Here is an 8,670-nt window from a genome sequence, read left to right on the forward strand (position 1 = left end):
GGAGGCACTGAAACTGATTTAATATACATCTGGAACCAGAAAGAAAATGCTGCAGAATATCTTAATCCTCTTACAGTGTTTTATTGTTCGGCTTCAAGACAACCACGTATTAATTCATATATCTGAAATGTTTATATGGTGTCCAACTGGCAATGTCCATGCAGATTTTACAATAATAACGTATCAGTATCATGTCTCATGAGTTCAGCAGTGTTCTGGACTCAGAGTAGGGGGTTAAGAAGCTAGTGGAAGAGAAACCTAGTCCAAATGCCGTGTCTGAACTAGCTAGACTGACTAGACAACTCTGAGCCACTCGGTCCAATGCTCTTGACTTTCATGCCCACAGCAGTCTTGATATCTTCTAGGCCTGGCTTCCCCACTAGGATGAGACACCACCCCAGGAGTTCTACAGTTTATGTAATTGCTTTGCTAATTCCAGCAGCATGCCTAGCAGAAGGGCCTGGGGAGGCAGTGAAATGTAAGGTTTCAGACAGGATATTGGCTTCCTACTTGTTGGTAATGGGCTGGAGGAAGAAGTCCTAGCAGTTTAAGTGGCCTCAGTTCATGTTCAAGACAGAACTGGAGCAAGGTGCTCACTTTTAGTAATCTCACTGGGAGCTATCCTTGGTGCTGAACGTTTTATACATACTTGTATCAAGCATACATAGCTTGCATACAGGATTTGACAGTCTCACTGTTCTGTGGGCATTCCGGGCCTCCTGAACATAACATATCCACCTAATCAGAGTTTAAAATATTAGAAGGTTAAAAAAATTAAAATGTAAGAAAATGACCATGCCCTCTCCAAGATAACTACTGTATTTTTATTTTTTAAGTTGACATTCAACGTATCATAGCTACAGAGTACGCCAAGTGCTTATTCAGCTGTTGAGGGTTTCTGTTCAATATTTCTGCAAACTGCTGGACAGCCCCAAGTGTGCTTATGTTTCCATCTCCCTCATCTCTTTGTGACCCCATTTTGACTTCAATGCTCTCCCCACCAGGATTGGCTGTTAGAGACATTAACTGATGTCTTCTGCAACTTCCATATTACCTTTTAAATCTGTAAATGTACAACTTCCTTTGACTATTACAGGGGTTTTAAAGAAGTGCTGTGCTTCCTGCAGAGAGGTGATGTCTTCCACTTGCAATCTTCAATGTCCTTTTCAATGGTCACTTAATTTTTATGAAATTCTCTCTGAGAATCTTTTTTTAAAAGATTGATCTGTGCTGGCACTTCTGCTAGGCAATTTTCCACTCACTTATATGGTTGTGGGCATAGCTCAGTGGTAAATAAAGGGTCTCTTCCTCTCTTGATAGACACATGACTAAGTAAAGTAAAAATAAATCATTTCTTGCTCATGATCAAAACGGACACTTTCTCAACCAATGTGAGAGTGACTGAAGGAACCCATTAGTGCCACATTTCTCCTTCTTCTCTCACCTCCCCACTGCTTTCCTGACATTTTTCTCCATCAGTACTGATGTCAAATGAGCCTCAAGGAAATATGGGAAATTCTGATCAGGACCCCAAACTTTACAAGAAACAAGAATGAGTGGTAGCAGGTGGAGAGAATTTCACACCATACGTGTAGTAATAAGAGATAAAGACCTATCATGTGGTAGAAAACCCTACCACAGGGGTGGGAGCATGTGCATCCCTCCAGATATTATTGTAGTGCAGGAGTAGTTTCAGATGAGGCTTTAGAAATGACTAGAAATTATAAGGCACCCAGTGTGTATTTCATCTCTTCTCTTTAATAAACATTATGTGATTTTTAAAAGATGGAATAAACAGAGGAAATATAAGAAGAATTACAAGTGGATGATGCTGTATAAAGCCTTGTAGAGGCACCTGATGTGAGGGAGGGGTTACTTCTCTTGAACATTTTATGGCGAGGTGCTCCCCTTGCTCACACCAAGAGCTACCTCAGATGGTTCCATAAAATTCAGGGACTGAAACAGGATGAAGGTGTGACTGAAGCATTTTTTGACATTATCGCAATTCTCAAAAACTCCCTGCAACTCTCATCATTGGGTTTGCTAACTAAAGCTGATGGAATTCACAGCCAGCAGCATTTGGATGGGCACACATTCCTCCAACCTTGCTTTATCCTATAGCACTGCTGGCTAAACCACAGAAGCCTTTGTGTACTGCAGGGTCAGAAGACCAGCAGTCATAAGATCAAATCCACGCGACAGAGTGAGCTCCCGTCGCTTTGTCCCAGCTCCTCGCCAACCTAGCTGTTCGAAAGCATGTAAATGCGAGTAGATAAATAGGTACCACCTCGGTGGGAAGGTAAACAGCATTCCGTGTATAGCCACGCTGGCCACGTGACAACGGAAACTGTCTTCGGACAAAGGCTGGCTCTACGGCTTGGAAATGGGGATGAGCACACCCCCCCAGAGTCGAACACGACTGACTAAAATGTCAAGGGGAACATTTGCCTTTACTTAAGGTAGTTGCCTATATTTACCCTGGGACAGTGGTTCCCAAACTGTGTGTCATGGTACCCAGAGCACCGCCAAACCCAGCCAAAGGCACACAGAATCCTCTCTTCCTTCCCAACCCCCCCTTCTCCACCCCTCACCCAAAGTATCATACAGTAGGGCGAAGTATTTACAGTGGTGCCTCACTTAATGATGTTAATTGGTTCCAAAAAAATCGCTGCTAAGCGATTTCATCACTAAGCGAAACACGGTTTCCCATTGAAATGCATTGAAAACCGGATAATCCGTTCCAATAGGACAAATTGCCATCCTTAAGCGAAAATTGCCACAGGAAACATCACCAAGTGAAACGCAGTTCCCCAACTGAAATGCATTGAAACCTATTCAATGCATCTCAATGGGGGAAAAAATACAACAACAAATTAAAAAAGAGTCAGAACAAAGTCAAATTTGGTTAACAAAGGGTTTAATAAGTGCACTTTATGATTTCAAACATTTTAAACAGTAAACTTTAGCTTTATAAATAACAGAAAAACATTTAAAAAACAGCAGACATGAGGCTGTTTAAACCATCGTTAAGCGAAATAGGGGACCCAAAATTTAATCGCTATGCAAAGCATGGTCCCAACCATCGCTAAACAAAAATCGCCCATAGGGACCAGTAGTAGGTAGACCATCATTAAATGAAGTGTAAAAACGCTCCGAAAAAGTCATCGCTAAGTGATTTCGTCATTAAACAAAGCAATCGCTAAGCGAGGCACCACTGTACTTCCAGTTTCTCTGGTGTCCATGCGTGATGGAGAGAAGGAATCCTGGGCCAGTCTTGCCAAAGGACTAGGAATACCCATTCACAAGGGAGCCTTCCATTCCCCCCACACCCTCTGCAGCTTCTCCATTTCACAGGCAGCTGCTTCTCTCAGATACTTCAGACCATGAGCATGTTTCCATTAAGCCACCTGTATATAGCATTGTCTCTGGCTGCATCTAGTGGTTGACCCTGGTAATACACCTTGGGAACATGTATTTCTGGGTATTTATTTATTTAGGCAGCAGATAAGTGAAATTGTGGTTACTGATCCCACAGATACAGCAGTCTTACTGTATTGTGGAGCCACAGCCAGTGGCTGGTAAGTCAAGAGAGCCACAAGTTCAAAACATTTGGGAACCACTGCCGTAGGATATGTTAAATTAGGAGAGTAGGCAAATGACTGTGCAAAATGTGGCACAGACTCCAAAACATTTGGACTGATTCCAAGTCTCAGATCCTACTTGGACATACCTAGCTTGTGCATTGCAATTAGCAACAATAACAACCACAGCAGCAAGAGACATGTTTTCCCCTCTAAACTACTATCTCTGCATAAGTAATTGAAAATTGACAATTGGAAAATCAATCACTTAAACAAAGAAGAAGAAACAAAAAGCAGTCCCCCTTGACAGCTGTGAGGTTTGGATACAAATCTGGAATACATTGGTGAATGCCCCTGATCTCAATCACCTTTCTCAACCTTTCCTACTAATGGCATGTGAACAAGTTATGGAAACCACAATTTCTGACTGTGCCTGCAGGCCTGCATAGAGATAACTGGGAGTTATTACTCTGGGAATAAAGTACATGCTATATTAAAGACAGAGTGGGCAATTTAAAATCAGTTAAATATATGAGTGGGTTTGGTGTTGGGTTTACACAACTAGATGTGGAAACCTAGTACAGTGGTGCCTCGACTTACGGCTATAACCCATTCCAGAAGATAGATGTAACTCGAAATGGTTGTAAGTCGAAGCACCATTTCTTCGTTTAACAATGGTCCCTATGGGCAATTTTCGCTTCGCGATGGAATGTGTTTAATCCATTCTGGCCAAAATAATAATAATAATAACAAGAAAATAATAAAAAATAAATAGAGCACACAGCAGCCCCATTGGAAGGCACTGGGTTTTTTAAAAAAAGAATAACCAAAAATAAACAACACAGCAAGCCCCATCAGAAGGCACTGGGGCTGAAAAAAAATAAACACACCAAAACACACAAAAAATCACAGCACAGAAACATAACCCCCCAGCCCAAACCCACCCTGCAAAACCCTGTAAATGAACTTACTCAGAACCAGAAAGCAGCACCAGGCAGTCTAAAGCCTCCACCAACACACACACACTAACCATTGGGGTGAAAGAGATACAAAGAAGCTCTTCCCAGACCAATACTTAGACCTCTAATTTGAATTCCCAGCCTTTCCCCCCAGTCTCTTTTGTTTGAAGTCAAAGCAATAAATTTGCAGCCGGAGCTGGTCGCAACTCGAAATGGTCGTATGTCGGGACGGTCGTAAGTCAAGGCACCACTGTACTTGCAAATATTTGGCTTTCTAATATTTCAAAACCCCTCTCACTTAGAATCAGACAAAATTGGGTGGCACCAATTGAATTATCCCCCATCATGCCCTTTCTGGCCATGCCCTCTTTAGACGGTGAAGCTGAGGAAAGCTGGACTCAGAAGGCGAAGAGCACAGCTGGCCAAGATCTTGAGAACCCAGATTCTATCCTTCTTGCAGAACCATGGGAAATTTAGGAGGCATCTGGTCCTGCCATGGAAGACCTAGTCTTACCAGGAGGTAATGACAGCTTGATAAAGGAAGAACCTTCTGACTAAAGAGTATATTTTGGGGTGTTTGCTAAATAACAAACTAGAGCCAGATGAAGAAGGGAGGGGGACAAGGCCAAGGTAGATAAGTATCAAGTGTCCAGCCAAGCCCAACATGCTGAAAGCAATCACATTCTGCTGTAGCCCTCCTTTGCTATGCATCAGCCTGAACTCCATGTGCCTGTGATTTGGAACGTTATAGACATGCTCCTGTTTTGCTCTCTCTTAGCCGGGTCAGATCTGTAGACACAAGATTTATGACTTGGCTACTGACTGTCATCTGTTATACATTCCTTCAAACTCTGCTGTGATTGGTATTTTAACTAGAGTGACAACTAACACCCTCTCTCTCCTATTTACAAACACTTGCTGCCTTAGAACATGATACTCCTTTGGTTGTAATTCTTAACACCTGTAGAGGGGTAAGAAATATTATATATATTAAATGGAGTGTGGGGATTGCATTATAGTTCTGGTTCAAACAGAAGCTGTGTATGCTTAATGGCTGGTAGGAAAGGGAGTGACCTTAAACTGCATGCTACCTATACAACACATTTAGCCTTGAAAAGAGAGAGAGAGAGAGAGAGAGAGAGAGAGAGAGAGAGAGAGAGAGAGAGAGAGAGAGAGAGAGAGAGAGAGAGAAGGGAAAATGAAGATATTTTTTTCTCTCTGTCCGTGTGTTTGCACATGTGCATACATGCATCTCTCTGTGTGCGCAGGCAAATGTCTTAAATCAGACCTTGGAACTGGATATGCTGGCTGGGGTATTTTGGGAGCTATGATCCAAAAAGTAACGTTTTTCAAGCTCTGTTTCAGTTGCACTTATTTTTAAAATGGAAAAATGTCCCTTTCTTAATGACAAGCTACTCTTCCTTTGATGCCTTCCATGCATGTGCCTATTAGAAGAATCTAATTCTACTTAATGTGTTTGGCAATTAATATGTAATTGAAATATTTTAATTGTAACCTTTGAATTCTTTGCTCTTTGTAAAGTTCATGACAATTCATTAAGGAAGTCAGAGAGAGAGAAAAAAATGTTATTTGTAAAGATTTCTTGTATCCCTGATCCCCTCCCCTCCAAATGGGATGACAGGAGACACTAAGTGGGTTTGCACAAGGCTCAACTTTAGGTTGCAAGCAATGAGGAATATATGAGCCATTTGCTAACGAACCATCGGTAGGGATTTAAATCCTGACTTGGATTGTCCTTGCTCAGGAAACAAGAAAATACACATGTGGATGCTTGTGCCACGCACACAGAGTATCTCCTTGTGATTAGATGTTTCTTTTGCCGGCCTCAGGAGAGAATGTGTGCATTTGAGACTGGTTTCTTCTACACTGCTGTCAAATACACGAAATGGAATAGTGGGATGTCAGATGTTTTGTGGCATGGAATTGTGAAAGTAGGAACATTAGATGGCTGTGATGAGCCTGCCTGTCTCTCTGAGTGTGCATGTTTTGCTTAGCACAAAGGGAAGAAAAGCCACTGGAGTTTCCCTGGAGGTTTTAGTTTTCCACAAAGTATATACTGGACAAGTTGTGGATACCACAACAAAGGACAAATAAGCAGTTGATCTCCAGTGGGAGGTACGTTTTGTTGTGGGGGCTGGAGAAATCTTGAGATGCTGCCTCACTAGATGGAGATGACCAATCTAACCAGAATTTCTCAATGGTGAAAGGGCTGCTTGTCACATCTCTCTCCATGCTATTGGAGAACCTGAAAAATCAAGGTTCCTAATTGGTGGTGAGACTCCACATGTAGCAGACTGTCTTATTTCTTGACTGTCCTCCATCTCATGAGGATAGCAACAGGCAGGAGAACTGTCTCCTTGCTTATACTTTCATGTTAATCTTTCCTAATGGTTAATGAGTACCCAGTGTGATGTAGTGGATAGAGTGATGGACTAGGACTCAGAAGACCTGAGCTTGAATCCCTGCTCAGTCATGGTAGCTCACTGGAGCTATGGAACTGGTAAAACCATTCCTTAAATATATCACCTTGAAAACTCAGAGTTGCTATTAAGTCGGTCCTGACTTCAGAGCATATATGTAGCAGTAAGAGCAGATGGTTAGATAAGATTTCAGTGATTCCCAGACTTGCCCCAGATAATTGGAGACTATAGCTCCCAGAAGCCCTAGCCAACACAGCCAATGTCCAAGACCTCTTGGTATTATTATGCAAGACTATGTGGGGGCCCAAGTTTGGTTTAAACAGATTTTCATCCTCTCTCTGAGAATTGTAATTCGCAGGTGGGGAATGTGAACTGCCCACAGAGAATTCCACTGCCACCAAACCCCAAGATTATTTGAAAGAAGCCTTGAGAGGTAAACTCAGGTACCACTGATGCAGGTATATAGCTTAGAAACTGCCATAGGCTGCCCAGAAACTAGCTAAGCAACCAGCATTCAAGCTCTAAACTTTGCCCAGCATTTCAGCACATGGAATTGGCTTAATTAAACAGATCAAAGTGTTTGCTTTTTGTGTCTTGCTGCAGTCCTACATGCACTTAGTAAGAAATAAACCCCAATGAACATAGTAGGATTTAGTTCTGTTTCTGATTAAAGATTCCTGCTTGGCAGGTTTTTTTGTTTTGTTTCTGCAGAATTATACACTAGTCCTTGGTGTAATCATTTCCAATATTCCCTATGTAACGTATATGAATCAGATAGAAAAAGATGTATGCACATATACATATACAGTGGTGCCTCGCTAGACAATGATAATCCGTTCCACTGAAATCGCTGTTTAGTGAAATCATTGTCTAGCGAAAAGCATTTCCCCATTGGAATGCATTGAAACCTGTTTAATGTGTTCCAATGGGGAAGAATCGTCGTTGTCTAGCGAAGATCAGCCATAGGAAAGCTGCGTTGCGAACCGCCGATCAGCTGTTTAAATCGCTGTCTTGCGAAGCTTAGGTCCTGAAAACACCTGTTTGCGAGCACGGAGGGAGCTGTCAAAATCGTCTAGTGAAAATCGGTTTGCGAAGCAGGGACCAAACATTGTCCAGCGAAATTCCCCCATAGGAATCACTGTTTTGTGAATCGCTATAGCGATTGCAAAAAGTCAATGTCTAGCGAAAAAACGCTCATGTGGAGTAATTGTCTAGCGAGGCACCACTGTACAGAAATAAGTACATAAATTTAATTAATAAAAACACTTTCATTTTACGAATGTGGGATCTTGTGCTTCTGTGTCGATGACTCAAAAGACCAGGAAATGGCCATTATCACTGCACAATATTGTACCTGCATTGCCAGCAGGAAAAAGGATGCCAAGTCTTACATAGCAAAGGGCAGCCTGAATGTTGACAACACCAGTGGTAGCAGTTATGATGGTGTACGGGATATCTTCTTCTGCTCACTACATTCACACCTGTTGAAAAATAGCCCTGACAGTTGCTTTGTGTTTGGGTGAGAAGTGATGAACTGATGAAAAAGAGAGTCAACTTCTGGGATTTTCCCTTGCATGGTGTCACTTTCTAAATGCTGGTGGTGCTGAGGGATTCCTGTTCAACACCTTGACTATTAGCCTATGGGATGTCTTGGGCTTCCATGATTCCCCATACTATTTCACATATATT

Source organism: Pogona vitticeps, chromosome 3 (assembly GCF_051106095.1).
Source record: "Pogona vitticeps strain Pit_001003342236 chromosome 3, PviZW2.1, whole genome shotgun sequence".
Taxonomy (NCBI): Eukaryota; Metazoa; Chordata; class Lepidosauria; order Squamata; family Agamidae; genus Pogona; species Pogona vitticeps.